General features: G+C 38.3%; 1 pseudogene; it reads right to left on the bottom strand.

The window, feature by feature from the left end:
- Positions 1-13,977: 13,977 nt before the first annotated feature.
- Positions 13,978-14,393, bottom strand: LOC125350021 (annotated as a pseudogene).
- Positions 14,394-17,965: the final 3,572 nt, after the last annotated feature.

The raw sequence follows: 17,965 nt of genomic DNA on the forward strand, positions 1-17,965 counted from the left end.
AGTTAACTCTACCAGATGTTGGTCATCTGTTTATGAGATTCACAAACACGTTACTATTCATTAGTTGGTAGTGAAGTTGTTGAAATAAAAAATTAAATAAAACTAGGGTAATATTTTCTTTATTTTTATGTAATAAGGGGAAGTAGACCTTACAGACTTTACTGAAAATCATTATGTTATCTTAGTTTTATAATCAATACTTTTTTTTAGGTGCTTGAATCCCTAATACCTAATAATGGCTAGGCATGTTTCAGAAGAAACAGGGAGAGAGTGGGAAAGGAAATGGAATAGGAGAAGGAGGTAGAGGTAAGGAAGGAGAAAGCAAGAGAAGGAAAAAGATGAAGGGAAGGACTGGTTGGAAGAAGAAGAGATTAACTGTACTTTTATAATTATACTGTATAATGAAATTATTTTGATTCTTTTAAATTAAAAATCAAATATAAATTTATAAAATTGCATTAGCTAATGAATATCTTTACAAGTTCCATTTTTGGAGTATCTGTGTGTGTGTGAGAGAGAGCACGCGTGTGTGCATGCCCACTTGTGTACATATGTCTATCTCCAGAGAGAGCCAGAACAAAGAGAATAGTTGTAATTTTTGTTTTGTTTTTTCTTTGAATTGACCTTACCCATAATGAATGTTGGTGATTATGTTCAACCTAATTCCTCTATTTAAGTTCATTTATTTCTGGGTTTATACTTAGAAGAATGAATGATTAATTTATTTGATTTTCAGGAAACAGGAATTACTAAAAATAGAAAGACACTTATATCATTGTGCTCACATCCATGGCCAGTTTTATGACTTTTCTCCATAGTTCTCCAGGCACTTTACTAGATCTCACTATGAATTATTTGAGTGATTTGGATTCCGATAATTGGCATCATAAAATATTTTACAATGGGGTGAGGGAAGACTTAGCTACTAGGCCTTAAATGATGTGGGCACATTAGTTATAGGTGAAAGTTTTTCTCTGTTCCCAAGGATCATGAACAAAACTTAGAGAATTTCTGATTAGTACTGAGGGATATTTGAATGTCAAAATGCACATAGTACTAGGCAAAATGTGCCATGAAATCAACAAATCATGATAAACAAATAGATGTGGTTCTTATTGTAAAATTACAACCTGGTTATACTTGAATCTCAGATTGTTCCTGTAATAGCTCTGGAAGGCTTAGACCATTAAATCTAATCATTCCATCCAGCTTACTTGCCAAAAAAAAAAAAAAGTCAGATTAGCTAGATACTGCTGGCTCATATCTCTTAGGAATTTGAGATCTGGAATATCATGGTTTGTGGCCAGCCTGGTCAGAACAATTTGCTATCCTCCATCTACAAAACAGCCAGCAAAAAGCAGAGCTGAAGGTGTAGCTCAAGTGATAGAGTACCAACCTAGCAAGTACAGGCCTTATTAAAACCCAATGCTACAGAAAAGACAAATGATCTTCATGCTTAAATATACACATTATTTTTCTCCTAGAAATAATTTATGATTAAACAGACAGCTGTCCTCTAAACCATGTTTGTTCTCTCTATCACTAAATGTTTGCAAGTCAGAAAATGGTTCCATTTTAAATAATGAACTTTTTTTTAACACATCTGTGTAATTCTGTGTAATTTCTTGAAAATGTAGACAGGTACAATATGGACACTAGACCCCATTACTAAAATATTACATAAATTATTTGTGTTGTGAGGTTTTGTTACTCAAATCAGTTTTTAATGAGAATTTTCCCTCTCACGTTGATGCCATTTTCTTCTATATGACTAGACAGACTTTGCTCAGGTGCATATGATTTCATTATTTGGAGGAACATCTAGAAGTCTTCACCTTCTTTTCTCCTACTTCCCATGTAACCTCACTACAGCATGGACCCAGAAACTGCAATGATGAAACAGTTTTGCACATTGTTTACTGTAGCTAAGATATGGAACCAACCCAGATGCCCCTCAGTAGATGAATGGATCAAGAAGATGTGGTATATAAACACAATGGAGTTCTATGCTTCCATCAGGAAGAATGACATTGCCCCATTCATAAGGAAATGGAAAGACTTGGAAAAAATTATGTTAAGCAAAGCAAGCCAGGGCCAACAAAAAGTAGATTGCATGAGGTTTCCCTCATTTGTAATAACTAGAATATGTCTACAATGTTCTTTCATTTAATTTTATTTTTTTTTAAATTTTTATTGTCAAACTGATGTACAGAGAGGTTACAGTTTCATATGTTAGGCATTAAATACATTTCTTGGACTGTTTGTTACCTCCTCCCTCATTCCCCCCTCACCCCTCCCCCTTTCCCCCCCCCATGAGTTGTTCAGTTGATTTACACCAAACAGTTTTGCAAGTATTGCTTTTGTAGTCATTTGTCTTTTTACCCTGTGTCTCTTGATTTTGGTATTCTCTTTCAGTTTCCTAGTTCTAATACCAGTATACACGATTTCCAATGTGGGATTATGATATCCTAATTGCTAAGTGCATAGGACCATATATAACAAAGCATATAAAAAAGAACTCCAAGAATTGGAAACAAGAGATTCTTATTATGCCCTGTATGCAGTTATTTCTATTTTTTCTGCTTTAGTTTTTCTGTACCCTTTGTCTTGTATATAAGTTTATCTGACCATGGAAGGGAAAAGGAATCACAGAAACAGCAGGACAGAGGATGAACTAAGGCAACAATGATACTCATTAGACACTGTGTTGGAAATGAACTATACAACTTGGGGGGAAGGGAAATAGAGACAGATAAGCAGGGAAAATGAGGGAGGGAATAACAGTGTTTAAGAAGAAATGCACTCATTACCTTATGTAACTGTAACCTACCCCCACCCCGTTCATCACCTTTACAATAAAGATACACACACATACATGTGCATGCACATGTGTGTACACCAAGATAAGATGAAAAAAATTAAAAAAATAAAAGGAGGCTCTCTCTTCTCTCCAGCCATGGATCATCTCAGCCACAGGCCAGCAGTTCGGTAATAAACTTTCTCTCCTGCCTGAATACCACGTGGTGTTCTCCTTTACCAGCTACCTACTTTAAAAAACCTAACATATATGGTGCCGTGAGTCGGATGGGGCTTAAGAGTCAGGACAGGCGGAATTCCCATCTATTTTTCTTCTTTTTCTGGAAGTATCCCCAGTCCTGACGGCCCTTTTTCCATGAACCGGACTGTTGCGAGTCGCCACATGGCACTTTTCACTAATACCATTGCTGGCCTCCACATCCACCTCCACCTCCATACCACTTGTCTACCCTGGTGAGTGAAACTGCTGCTGCTCCGGTCCTTTGCCGCTCTGTCTGCCACTTCTGCTGCTTCTGCCCGGTAAGCTCTCATCCACTCACCATGCACCTCCCTCCCATGCTTTTTGGGTTTTGCATCACAGTCACACCTGAGCCGGGACACTGCTAGCACTCCTCTTGACAGTGCAATGAGGCCTGCTCGAAATACTCGTGCAGATAGTTTTTGCCACTGCAATGGTAAATGGCCAGAAGTCACTTATATTCAGGCTCTCTCTCTTTCTCTTTTCTCCTCTTTCTCTTCCTTTTTCTCCCTCTCTCTCTCATCTGCCTGCTTACTTGCTTACTTTATAAAATCCCCAAGTCATACCATCCTTGTGTGCCTTGCTCACAAAGCTACCTCTTTTCACAGACCTCCGAAACTGAGGCTTGACCACCAATGTGCTTTGTCAGCAAAGATATCTAAAAGTCTTTTCTCTAGCATTGACCACGTGGTGGATATTGGGTTTAACAGGCACCAGCTCAGGTGCCCTTATGCCATGCCACGTGTTCTCTATTAGTGTGTTTGTGTCCTCCTGCCACTCCCTGTACATGGCATCCCACTGGAGTTTATCAAAGTATGGTTTCTCCATTTTATAATCTGAAATGTTTTGTTTGCTAGCAAAATTGTTTTTCTAACCAACCACGTGGTTCTAAAATATTGAGAAAAAAATGGTCATTTAATCTATTGGAATTCCAAAAGATTCTACCACTGAAATTCATTTTTTCATGCTGTAAAACCTATGTGCACAGTGTGTACGTGTGTTCCATGTGTGTATGTCTGTGTAAATGTCATTTGTTAGTGAAGTCTCAGAAAAGGGAATTGAAGAAATAGTGAAGGAAGAAGATGATATGCGTTTGTCTTAAATTCATACAAGACAAAGATTGTTAAATTGGTGTACAAATGTTGGCTGTGACTTAAACACTGATGCAAAACCGGTATGCCATTCTTTATATGTCCATATAGCTATATATCTGTGCTAAAACTCATCACATCTACTGAGTTTTGTCATTGAAGAATTCTGGCAAGTATTTGGTCAATTCTTGACAAGGTACAGGTAAGCTCTAGTCCCCTTGGTCTCCTTGTTGTTTTAATTGGAAATAAAAAAGGGCTTTTGTGGCAAAGACTCCTTGGATTGCAGTTTGAAGCCAGACCAGGCAGAAAATCTCTCTCAAACTCCATCTCCCAACTAACCAGCAAAGAGCCAGGCTGGGAGCATGGCTCAAGAGACTGATCTCTAACCAGCCAAATGCTGGAAGTGGAGCTGTGGCTCAAGTGGTAGAATACTAACATTGAGCAGAAGTGCTCAGGGACAGTGCCCAGGCCCTGAGTTCAAATCCTGTGAATGCCATCAGGGACAAGCCATCCCAGCAACAAGCACCTAGACCCCTGGGACTCAGCCAGTTCAGGAAACAAGGAGAATGGAGAGGAGTAAGAGGAGAATGATGTCACATCCTAAATGGAGTCACTGTCTCGCCCTTTCAAAATTAATCAGAGCCAGGGGATCAAGAGATAGTAGCTTGTCCATCTAATGTCCATACCTGAGTATAAGAACTAACCAAGTCATCCAATTTTTAATTTTGTGCCTTAAACCCTTCCTTTTGCCTTAATATTGTTTTTGTCCAGCCCCTGCCTCATGAGACTTCTTCCAGGCTTCATTCAAGGACTGGCATCTACCACCAAGGGACCCTGCTGCTCGCCTTCTCCAGGAGGGGCCACATTTCTGCCTTTTACCCATAATGCCGACACCCCTTGCCAGCAGGAAGCAGCCAGAGAGAGTCTTCACCCTTTTTCATAACTATTAAAAGGCTGGAATGTTAGGTCCTCTCCCTGAGGGCTCCATGTAGATGCCCCCTCCTCATTAAGTCTCCACCCAGTTACCTGGGTAACCTGCAGACCTGGAGGCAGTTACCTCCCCTTTTCCTGAGGTCACATCCTAATCCACCTGGCCACACCCCTTGCCCCTGCCCTAGATATAAGGCAGGGCTGGGTGGGGGTCGCTCTCTCTCTTCTCTCTCTTTTCTCTGGCATGGATTATCTCAGCCACAGGCCAGCAGTTGGGTAATAAACTTTCTCTCCTGCCTGAAAAAAAATAAAAAATAAAAGGAACAGTGCTGCATTCAGTATCTATATCTTACTGTACATTTGTCTATCAGGTTAGGTTTGGGCACCTGGAAGTGGGAGAGGACATATACATTTTGTTAGTACAGAAATGAAAAAAATCAAGAGTATCTATGGACTTAAGAGTTACCCTGGGCACACCTATTAGATTAAAGTAAACCTTGGTATGCTGACAGTGGAGTATAGAGTAAACTTTAAAAACAAAACAAAACAAAAAAAAAACAACCTTTGGGGAGGCATGTAGAACAAAAACTTGAAAGGCTCCAGTATTATCTATTTCAAACTTTTTTTTTTTTTTTGCCAGTCCTGGGCCTTGGACTCAGGGCCTGAGCACTGTCCCTGGCTTCTTTTTGCTCAAGGCTAGCACTCTGCCACCTGAGACACAGCGCCACTTCTGGCCATTTTCCGTATATGTGGTGCTGGGGAATCGAACCGAGGGCTTCATGTATACGAGGCAAGCGCTCTTGCCACTAGGCCATATCCCCAGCCCCTATTTCAAACTTTTGACCAGAGAAGTCCATGTCATAGTAAAATAAAAAGAAGACCATATCATAGAATACTATAAGTCTGTCACTGTATGGTTTTTAAAGAAGTCAGTGAACATGTACAACAGATAGAGGTAGTTTGAACACTCAGGGTAAATTCCATGAGACAGGACATGTAAGAGACACAAGAATGGGTAGAAATTAAATAACTGAGTAGAGAACAAGAAATGCAAGAGAAAAGACCAAGAGTATGGGTTTCCATGGCACATATTGTATAATGAAAGATGGGCACAGTCATTGGATAGTCAGGTGGGAAGTACTGCTGTGTGTCAGTGTCTGGATGCTTGGCTGCAGTTGCTATCATGTTGCCACAGGGCAAGTGATAATCTGGCAGTTGTAGAGGTATGTAAAATAATAATGGCTCTCATAATGTACCTTTTACTTATATAGACTTAATATAGTCAATTACCCTGTATAATCTGTCAAAGTTTCACCAGATATAAAGGGGAAAAGTCGAGGGAGAGGTATTACATACTATATGCCAATTGTGCACTGTGGAGATACATTTATATGAAATAAAACACTGACAGTAACTCATTGTGTTAAGCCATTGAGATTTGAAAGTCTGACTAATATAGTCGTTGCTGATGCTGGATGATCCTCATATTTCTTCTCTGTTACATCTTTCTTGCATTTCCCATAATGGTCACCTTACGGGGCTCATAGATTTGGATGTACCACTAGCTCATTCCCAATCTATCTCTCTCTCCATGCTCTACATTTGTATCATCTCAATTCCCAGAGAAGCAGCCTTGTGTATTGCTTTAAATAGCATCTCTGTGTAGCTAATCTTAACTGTACCACTCTGGTTTTAACTACTCTCCCGGATTATATATCTAACTAACTAATGAATGTAATTTCAAAATTAAGTTGATTTTTAATTTTTTTAGTTGATTTTTTATTTATAAGTAAGACATAAGACATAAATCACTGTAACTGTCATATTTTTCTCAAAATCATAGCCTCTTTGTTAGGTAATAGGATCACAAACATTCCTGCAGTCCAGGTCGAGATTTGAGAGATACTTGGCATTCTGACACCTGGCTGCCATCTGACTCTCCATCTCCATTCTGGCCCCTTAAAGTTTTCCTTTGTTCTCTCACATCTAGTTCTTCTTTTCTCTCCTTCATTAATCAGGACCTCCTGTTCCACTAATAGTATCACCTGACTAAAGTCTCTTTCTCACCAATTTTCTCTTCTTGATACTATCAGATTTACATTTTAAGAATTGTGGCTGGCTGAACTACGGCACTATCTGTGAGGCTCTGATAGCATTTCATTATCTGTAACAAATTAACGTTCTCTCTCTCTCTCTCTCTGCCTCTGTCTCTCTCCCAAGAAGTACTAGAATTTGAACTCAAGGCCTTCCACTTGCCAGACAGATGCTATACCACTTGAGCCACTCCTGTAGCCAGCCCCTCCCCCCCATTTTTTTCTTCTGGTTATTTTTTGAGCACGTCTTGCTTTATGCCTAAGCTGGCTTGGACTGTGATCTTTATCCTCCTATTGTTTCATAGATAAGTGGCCAAAACAGTAAAATTCAAAACAAGAGATACAAAGGGCTAATAAAGATGTAGAAACAATGATGCTTCTATTTGTGCTTCCCCTTGTTGCTAGAATGACAGGTACATACTACTCTGTCCGGACATTGGTTAAGGTGGAGTCATGCAACCTTTTTTTTTTGCCTGGGGTGGTCTTGTCAAACTGTGATCCCCTAATTAAAGGCTTGAGCCACCTGACATGGCCCATAAGTCCACATTCTTTTACTTAGCATTTAACAGCCATTATTTATTGGCTCAGCCCATCATTTTAGCCCTTACCTGTATAATCCATCTAGTTTTCTTGGAACTACCACTTCTGCTTTAAAAACCCATATTACTAATACATGTTGCCAATACAGATTCTCAAGGATTGGTCAGTGGATTGTCTACCTCAAAGTCATTAGAGTACTTTAAAGTTTTATTTCCAGGCCACACTCTCAGCATTTAACCTGTTTCACATTGACTTGCATGAGAATAAGAAAAAAATTATAGGAGTTTAAAAAACAATACAAGCTTCCAAGAGCATTTTAGGAACAGCTGAATCACAATTTATGGGTATAGAATTTCTACACTCATTTCTAATGCACAACAGAACACAGGAAAATTTGAGACTAAAGAAGACTAGAAGAAGTTAAAGTCATTCTAAAGAATAAAATAAGTTAAAGGATTGGTTTCAGAATCTCTTGTGAATCAAAAGCATTGATATTCAAGTCTCATATAAAATGCTATATTGTTTATATACTATATATGAATCATATATAGATATCTCATATCTATATATGTGTGTAGATAGGTAGGTAGGTTGGTAGGTAGGTAGGTAGATAGATAGATAGATAGATAGATAGATAGATAGATAGATATCCTCCTGTATGGACATTTTTGTTGTTGTAGGTCATAGGACTACAACTTAAGGCCTGGGCTTTTTTGCTCCAGGATTGTGCTCTACCATTGAGCCACAGATCTACTTCCAGGTGGTTACTTGGAGACAGGAATCTCATGGACTTTCCTGCTTGGGCTGGATTTGAACTATGATCCTCAGATCTTAGCCTTCTGAGTATCCAGGGTTAGAGATGTAAGTCTTTGGCACTCAGATCTACTGTGTATGTTTTAAAGCGTTTCCAGATTACTTATAATACCCTATAACAGTGTAAAGGCTATGTAAGTACTATAGTGTTCAGAGAATAATGACAAGGAAAGATGTCTATGTATTTTCCATACAAATGATTTTCCCCCCAGAATATTTTGATCTGCTGTTAAGTCCATGAATGATGAATCCATGGGAATAGAGGGCAAAATGTAGTAATATATATTCCAAATAACATACGAGGGGAAGGAAATGGAAATACTATGGAATCAGGGAAGATTTCTTTGAGTTGGTATAGTTACAACAAACTATGTACATTAGAATCTGGGTCTTAAAAAATAAAAATCTTGTTCATTAGGATCTTCATCATTGGAAAGGATGAGAGTAAAAAGAGAAGGAATTTTTAAGAGCAGGTGAATTGCTAAAATGCACATAAAATTTAAACTTCACTATGTTAAGTGTCACCTCCAACAACAAAGAGAGCATATGTGTTCAGGAAAACTGCGCTTTCAACAGACAAGAGACAAAAGCATGCTGGCAAATGATTAAAGCAGGAAGACACCAGGAGGCAGGATGACAAAGGCCTTTGTGTCCAACTGGCTGTGTAAGCCAACTGGCCATCCTGTCAAGTAGGGTTGTGAGAGAGAAAGAGCCATAAAGGACATCACTTTCTCTGGCCTAGAGCTTATGTTTCTTCACTGAACGAAGAAAGAACACAGTAATTGAATAGCTCATAATAACAACTGAACAAACAAATAACAGCCCCTCCATTCTAACCTCCATATTTGAATAGGAGAAATATATCCATTTTGCTTTTGTCCTTAACTTCAGCAGTCAGTAAGCCATTGGATGCCATATAGTAAGTAATGTAGGGTAGGATGTAGCCACTACAGGAATGTCATATTCTGAGATATAAGGAAATGTTTGAATCCAAATCATTTTCTGAGACAATTTGTGTTTCCTCTGTAACTATGAGGATTATCATTTCAAGGAATTTCACATCTTGAAAAGGGTTAACAACAGTGTTTTGAAGCCAGATCTGATCTGTTTTTCAAGCTGTCCTGTATTTAGAGACACATTTAGTTCTGCAGATGTCTTGAGTCTGTCATTGGAATTGGACTTTGCCATCAAAACCAGACCTTCCTTCTTGAGAAGCCAGAATAGGGGCTCAATGCTACTTGGTAGGATCACTTTCATTTTGCTTTCCATTGTGAAGTTGAACTGTGGCAAAACAAATGATGTAGTTATTTTTATTTATTCATTGTCTGCTTCTATCAAGTCCCCTCAACATTGGTTCTGCAATGCATTTCATAGGGCTTTTATTTGAGCATTGTCTTGGATAAAAGTCTTTGGGAATTGTATAATTTAGTCTCAATCTTTTAAAAAGGTGTGTGTGTGTGTGTGTGTGTGTGTGTGTGTGTGTGTGTGAATTAAAGCACCTCAGCAGAGATTTATATTCTCTCCAGAGAAGAGTTGTAAGTAGAGTGAGGAAGAGGAAAAGAAGAGTAGTTAAGCTTCTTGAGCCTGTAGTGAAAGGATGAGGACTTTAGGAACTCTAGATTTAGATTATAGCTCAGGTTGAAACCAACAGATCAGTCTTTTTAAAAATCAAGGACTAAAATTTTAATTGTTTCAGAAATCATTGAATGTGGCAAAAAGCCCAACATGTATCTCATTTGATTGAATAGATTTTACAAAATCATTCAGGGTAAAATGATTTTCTATTGCTATTGTGTTATTTCCCCCACAAAGGTGTGATTTACATAACAAAGTTAGCAAAAAATTCAGGCCTAATTATCACTTTCAAAATAGAATCTGGAAATCAGCCATTGGTAACTGAAGATTACAGACTTTTTTTTTTTTTTTAAAGCAAATCATGAGTTTAGCTCACACGTTATCCTTAAAACTAAAATTGTATTATTTTTCCATATCAGGTCAAATGCTTTTTTGGCATCAAAGAAAGCAGCTACCAAGCTAATTCATAACTCAAATGCTGTCAATTCAGGTACATTAAAGATACAGCTTTTTTAAAGTAAAGAAGATAAAGGACAATTGTGCCTATGTTGTTTCTAATGACAATTTGCCTTTTTGGTCTTCTACATACACAGAACTTTTTACTTTATAAAGACCAAAACAGAAGGAAAAATTAAAAAAAATTCTTTGTCTTCCACCAATTTTTTTTTTTAAATCACAGAGACAGGAGAGATGATTAACAGCCCAGGCTCTGAGGTTAACTGCTGGAGGTGACAGTTCAGTTCTTGTACTTACGAACTGGGAGTCCTTGGGCAAGTTTAAACTCTACGTCTCAGTTCTTTCATCTGTAAAAGGGAATGCATATTGAGCATCTCTCAATCTGTGAACCTAGACTGCACATGCTCAAAAATCTGAATTTCCTTAGTGCTAGCATGATGCCACATCTGATCTCAGTTAAGTGGTCTCAGTCAAAACGCAGGTGCGTTAGAAATGTATTAAAATTAGCTTCAGGCTGTGTGTGTAAGGTATATACCAAGCATAAATAAATTTCATGTTTGTACTGCAGCTTATCCTCAAGATGTCTCATTGTGCATATGCAAATATTCCAAAATCTGAAAAAGCACAAATCTAAAATCCTTCTGCTCCCAAGTGTTTCAGATAAAGGGTACTGATTTTGTGATACTAGAACTTTTCCTATGAGGTTTCTTGCTAAGATTAAGTGAGTAAATACATTAGACCACTTACTTCAGTGTCTACAAATACAAAGGATTCAGTAATTATTTATTATACTCTAACATTTAGTCTAGATTAAATACTCACTTAGGCAATTTTAGATATTGTCTATAAAAATACTTACCACTCTTGGTCTCATATATATATGTATGTATATATATATATCTATATATGTATATATATATATATACACACACACACATACATGAAGCTAGTTAAGAAAGACCTTTTCAATAAGGTTATGATTTAGGCAATTTTTTAAAAAAATTTGCTAATTTGGACAAAGTTCACATGTAAAGGCTTTTATAGGCATCTTTTCTTTAATAAGAGTTTTTCTAAAATAGTTAAATAATATTATCAATTAATTATTTAAATATAACTAATTATAATGATTATTTAGTGCAATTTGCTTAGTGAATATTTTCTGACTTCTTACAAAAGAAAGAAAGACACTTTGGTAGTATTTATAGACAAAGAGGTACTGGTGATTAACAAAGCCATCTGTATAAATAGATGCAGAATACTGATTTTACTCCACAAAAACTTATATGGGTTTTATTAATTTTGTATCCATCATATAGAATCCAACATGCTTTAGACTATTCTTTTTTTTCCAGTTCTTTTGAACCTTTACTCCTTTACCATATGCTTTGCTTTAATCCTTATTTTGCTTCCAACATGGTGAACAAATACATAGTAAAATATAGAAACAGCATCAATTTAAAGAGCCAGAAAAATGTTAATTCTGATTAATCATTTTCAAAGCTTCATAAAACAGAATTTTAATGTACAGAAACTGCAAATCTGAGAATATAAAAAATGTAGAAAATTCACAGATAATCAGGGAGAACATTGATAAGGTTCCATAAATACAATTCTTTTTTTAAAAAATTTATTTATTAATTGAACACAATTTTTTTTGACAAGGTGTTGTGCAAAAAGGGTACAGTTACATAGTAGGGCAGCGTGTACATTTCTTGTGATATCTTACGCCCTGTTTTTTTCTTCCCTTCTCTAGGTCAGGTAGACATATATACAATATACAATGTATCAAGAACATATACAGTGGCCAGTGGCAAAGCCCAAGAAAATTCGCCTAGGGCTTTAAATGTAATATCGATATTAGACAATATGTCGACAGTAGTCTTATATGAACGTACATACATAACTTTTGAGCTATTGTATTCCACTGAGAGGTCAATTTTTGACCTTTATATGTTGAGTAGTTGTTTGGTTTTAGTTACATAATGTTGGGTCGCTGCCCCAATCCTGTGGGAAATACCATTTGACAAGCAGTTTTTGGTTTCACAGACCTGGTCTCTACTGTCTCTCCGTCTCCCTTTCTTTTTTTTTCCTTTGGATATAAGAAATTTATTTCACATATAACAAGAAGCATATTGAGAACGTTAAATATTCATCATCCAGATAGTGGGAAAACAATATACGGTTGTTTAAAAATCATACCACTAGGAAAATATATATCACAGCCCTGACACAGCAAACAGGCTATAATTTCAAGTAGTAAGTTGGTTTAAAAAAAAAAAAGACATGGTCCCTACACAAAAGATAAGGTGCCATATTATACTAGGGCAATACCACATGTAGTAAAGACTCCTGGCACACTGGTATTTGGTAGTGAGTTCATGTCTATGTTCTTTGCTCTAAGGGAGTTACAGCTCTTCTCAGCTGATGTTGCTTAATTTTTGACCTTCCTGTGCCCAGGGGATGATCTTAATTAGGATCTATGAATTAAGGGGCTAGGTAAATAATGCTGGGTTTAGGCTTTTATTCCATTCTCTTCTACAAAATCCAAGGATTTTGGTTTCTAGTATTTTACAATTCTCTTAACCAGACAATGGTTCCTATTTTAGTGTTTATTACTGAATACTGTATTTATGTATCCCTTTTCCCTGCAATGGGAAGTATCACTACCAAGACCATCCTATCATTCTGCTACAAAAAAGCCTCAGGGCTTAATAGCTAGTGGAGGAAGCTCTTGCTTTCCAACCTCAACTGTGACACTGACCTTTATGATTCAGCAGTGATCTCCAGGCTGAAAAATGCAAGAAATGTCAGAAATTCAAATTTACATATTGATGGCAAAAGGAACCATTCAAGTTCTCATTGAAACCACTATTTCTTCCAATTCCATATCCTAAGTCTAACTCATGCAAAACCAAGCAAAACTAAAGATCCAGGAGCATTTTCTTTCCCTTCTAAATTCATGATCTACCGGAATTTGCTTTATAACTCCCAGAAATTTGTGTCATGACACTTATAGTGAACAGGAATTGGCAATAGACACACCTCTCCTCAAACGTCACCAGAATAGAGGCGGGTTACAAGGATGTGCCACCTGTTGCAACCTGTGTAGTAAGAATATGGTAGTTGGAGGATCTCTGGCTTGGTACATGGGAGATCTCTACTGCCAAGAAAAGCACTTGCCACATGAAATTTAGGCTCTAGAATACTCTCTCATGTTATTGTGACCCAAATTTAGCACCAGTGTTTTCCATTTCACTTTCTATAATTATAACATAAAAGAATCATGTCCAGAGGCAGGTGAAATATGCCTTAAACTTGTTGCCATCCTTAGTTTCTTCACATAAACTTTGCTTAAGAGACTAAAATTCCCATTTCTTATTAAACAGACTCCTGCCCTGAGCCCCATGGCCACTAACAAAGACTTTTATTTTCCAATGAATGAGAGAGACTCCTTCATCTTCTTGGTCATAGTTGGGATGAGGTGCATGTGGTCATCCACACACTTGGTCACACAACTGTCCAGCTGCCGTTTCACTTGAAGCTGCTTATTCCCTGCATCTATTGAATCTTTGGCTTTGTCATTACAATGCATGGTGCATCAAGCCAGGTGGTCCTGGAACTTTTCCAGTTCACTGGTCACCAAGGCCTGTGCTTGAGCCAGAGGTGCATGGCAGCGCTCTATGCACTGGTGCACCTGTTGCATGGACGCCTGGTTATCTTCACAGCAGGTGGCGCTGCACCGAACATGAGGCCCTGCATCTTCCGGATGTTCTCTCTCTCCACACTCTTCACCAAGGAGTCCACCACCTCCTGCACCCGGAGCTGCTGCACCTCCGCCATGGAGACCCCGTCTCCCTTTCTTAACAGTCATATATCAGGGAGACCATGGCCCTTTGTTTTCTGTGTTCTAGGCTTGTCTTGTTCAACATTATTTGTTCGAGTTCTGACCATTTCCCTGCGAATAACAATATTTCACCATTCCTAATCGCTATGTAGTATTCCATTGTGTATAGGTACCATATTTTTTGGATCCATTCATCTGTGGAGGGGCATCTGGGTTGTTTCCATATTTTGGCTATTGTGAATTGTGCCGCGATAAACATGGAAGTACAAATGTCTTTTTGATATCTTGGGACCTGCTGTTCAGGATAGATGCCTAGGAGTGGTATGGCTGGGTCATAGGGTAGGTCTATATTGAGCTTTTTGAGAAACCTCCATACTGTTCTCCACAGTGGTTGTACTAATTTGCACTCCCACCAAAAATGGAGAAGGGTTCCTCTTTCCCTGCACCCCCTCCAGCATTTGTTGTTGCCTGAGTTCAGAGTGTAGGCCATTCTAACTGGGGTGAGGTGGTATCTCAGGGTTGTTATTATTTGCATTTCCTTTACTACCAGGGATATTGAACATTTCCTCATATGTTTCTTTGCCATTTTTATTTCTTCTCTTGTGAAGTCTCTCTTTAGCTCCTTTGCCCATTTCCTAATTGGTTTATTGGGCTTGGAGGGGCTTAGTTTTTTGAGTTCTCTGTAGATGACAGATATTAGGCCTTTGTCTGTTGCTGTGCTGGTAAAGATCCTTTCCCATATGGTTGGCTGTCTTTCTGCTTTGGTGGCTATGTCCTTAGCTGTGCAGAAACTTGTTGGTTTTTTTTTTTTTTTGGCCGTCCTGGGGCTTGGACTCAGGGCCTGAGTACTGTTCCTGGCTTCTTTTTGCTCAAGGCTAGCACTCTGCCACTTGAGCCACAGTGCCACTTCTGGCCGTTTTCTGTATATGTGGTGCTGGGGAATTGAACCCAGGGCCTCATGTATTTGAGGCAGGCACTCTTGCCACTAGGCCATATCCCCAGCCCCCAGAAACTTTTTAATTTGTAGTAGTCCCATTTGTTGAGTCTCTCTCCTATTTGTTGTGCCCCTGGGACTCTATTCAGGAAGTTCCTTCCTGTGCCTATAAGTTCTAGCATCTTTCCTACTCTGTCCTTCAGTAGTTTCAAGGATTCAGGTCTAATATTGAGGTCCTTGATCCGTTTTGAGTTGATCTTGGTGCATGGTGATAGGCTTGGGTCTACTTTGAGTTTTCTGCATATGGCTGCCCAGTTCTCCCAGCACCAGTAATTGAAGAGGCTATGTTTATTCCATTGTATGTCTTTAGCTCCTTTGTCGAATATCAGCTGACTGTAGGAGTGTGGTTTTATTTCTGGATCTTCAATTCTAATCCATTGGTCTTCAGGTCTGTTTTTATACCAATACCAGGCTGATTTTGTTATGATGGCCCTGTAGTCGAGCTTGAAGTCTGGTATTGTGATACCTCCTGCACTGCTTTTTTTTTTGCCTAGAATTGCTTTGGCTATTCTAGGTCTTTTGCTGTTCCATATGAATTTATGGATTGCTTTCTCTATTTCAGTGAAGAATGTGACTGGGATTTTGATAGGGATTGCACTGAATTTCTATAAAAATTTGGGCAATATGGCCATTTTCACTATATTGATTCTGCCTACCCATGAGCATGGGAGATCTTTCCATCTCCTTGTATCTTCTTTGATTTCCCTTATTAGATTTTTATAGTTCTCATTAAATAGGTCCGTCACGTCCTTGGTTAGGTTGATCCCTAGGCACTTTATTCTTTTTTTGGCTACTGTAAATGGAATTGTTTCCATAATTTCCTTTTCTGTCTGTATATTGCTGGTGTACAGAAAAGCTGCTGACTTTTGTGGATTGATTTTGTATCCTGCTACTTTGCCAAAATGGTTTATTAGGTGTAGGAGTTTGGGGACTGAGTTTTTTTGGGTCCTTCAGATATAAGATTATGTCGTCTGCAAATAGGGAGAACTTGATTTCTTTGTTGCCGATGTGGATCCCTTTGATGTCTTCCTCTTGCCTTATTGCTATGGCTAGGGATTCCAGCACTATGTTGAAGAGAAGTGGGGAGAATGGGCATCCTTGTCTTGTTCCTGAGTTTAGGGGGAATGATTTAAGTTTCTCTCCATTTAATATGATGTTAGCAGTTGGTCTGCTGATTATGGCTTTTATTGTTTTGAGGAATGTTCCATCTATTCCTGTTCTCTCCAAAGCTTTTAATAAGTATGCATGTTGTATTTTGTCAAAGGCTTTTGGGGCATCGACTGAGATAACAATGTGATTCTTGATTTTAGTTCTGTTTATGTGGTGAATTATGTTGATTGATTTACGGATGTTGAACCATCCTTGTGACTGTGGGATGAAGCCTATTTGGTCATGATGTATAATTTTCTTGATCAGTTTCTGGATCCTGTTAGCTAATATTTTATTAAGGTGCTTTGCATCTGTGTTCATTAGTGATATTGGTCTGTAGTTCTCTTTTTTTGTTGGTTCTTTGCCTGGTTTGGGAATGAGTATGATATTAGCTTCATAGAATGAGTTTGGGATTTCTCCCTCTGTTTCTATTTCACGGAAGAGTTTGAGGAGTATTGGTATTAGCTCCTCACTAAAGGTTTTGTAGAATTTGTTGGTGAATCCATCTGGGCCTGGGCTTTTTTTGTTGGGAGGTTCTTGATTACCTCCTGTATCTCACTGTAAGTTATTGGTTTATTTAGTTGATTTATTTCTTCTTGGTTCAGTTTGGGCAGTTTATACTTCTCTAAGAATTGATCCATTTCTGTAAAATCATTGTTTTTTAGTGAGTAGAGGTTCTGGAAATAGCTCCTTATGATTGTTTGAATATCGTGTGTACTTGTTGTAATTTTTCTGGTGGACTCCCTGATTTTACATATATGAGTCTCTTCTCTTCTTCTTTTTTTTTTTTTTTTTTTTTGCCAGTCCTGGGGCTTGGACTCAGGGCCTGAGCACTGTCCCTGGCTTCTTTTTGCTCAAGGCTAGCACTCTGCCACTTGAGCCACAGCGCCACTTCTGGCCATTTTCTGTATATGTGGTGCTGGGGAATCGAACCCAGGGCCTCATGTATATGAAGCAGGCACTCTTGCCACTAGGCCATATCCCCAGCCCTTCTCTTCTTTTTTTTTGTAAGTCTTGCAAGGGGTCTGTCAATTTTGTTTATTTTCTCAAAGAACCAGCTTTTAGTCTTATTTATTTGTTGAATGGTCTTTCTATTTTCAATCAGATTTATCTCTTCTTTAATCTTTGTGCTCTCTCTCCTCCTAGTCATTTTAGATTTGGTCATTTCGTGTTTCTCCAGTTGTTTTAGTTTCATAGTGAGGTTAATCACCTGCTCTGCTTCCATTCCTTTAATGTGAGTGCTGAGGACAATGATCTTGCCCCTCAGTACTGCCTTAGCTGTGTGCCATAAGTTTCTTTGTGATGTATTTTCATTGTCATTGTGGCTTATGAATTCATTGAATTCATCTTTAATTTGGTCTGTGGCCAAGTGTTGGATAACAGTATGGGGTTTAGCCTCCAAGAATGTGTATAGCCTCTGTAGTA

The sequence above is a fragment of the Perognathus longimembris genome, chromosome 4, assembly GCF_023159225.1.
Source record: "Perognathus longimembris pacificus isolate PPM17 chromosome 4, ASM2315922v1, whole genome shotgun sequence".
Lineage (NCBI taxonomy): Eukaryota > Metazoa > Chordata > Mammalia > Rodentia > Heteromyidae > Perognathus > Perognathus longimembris.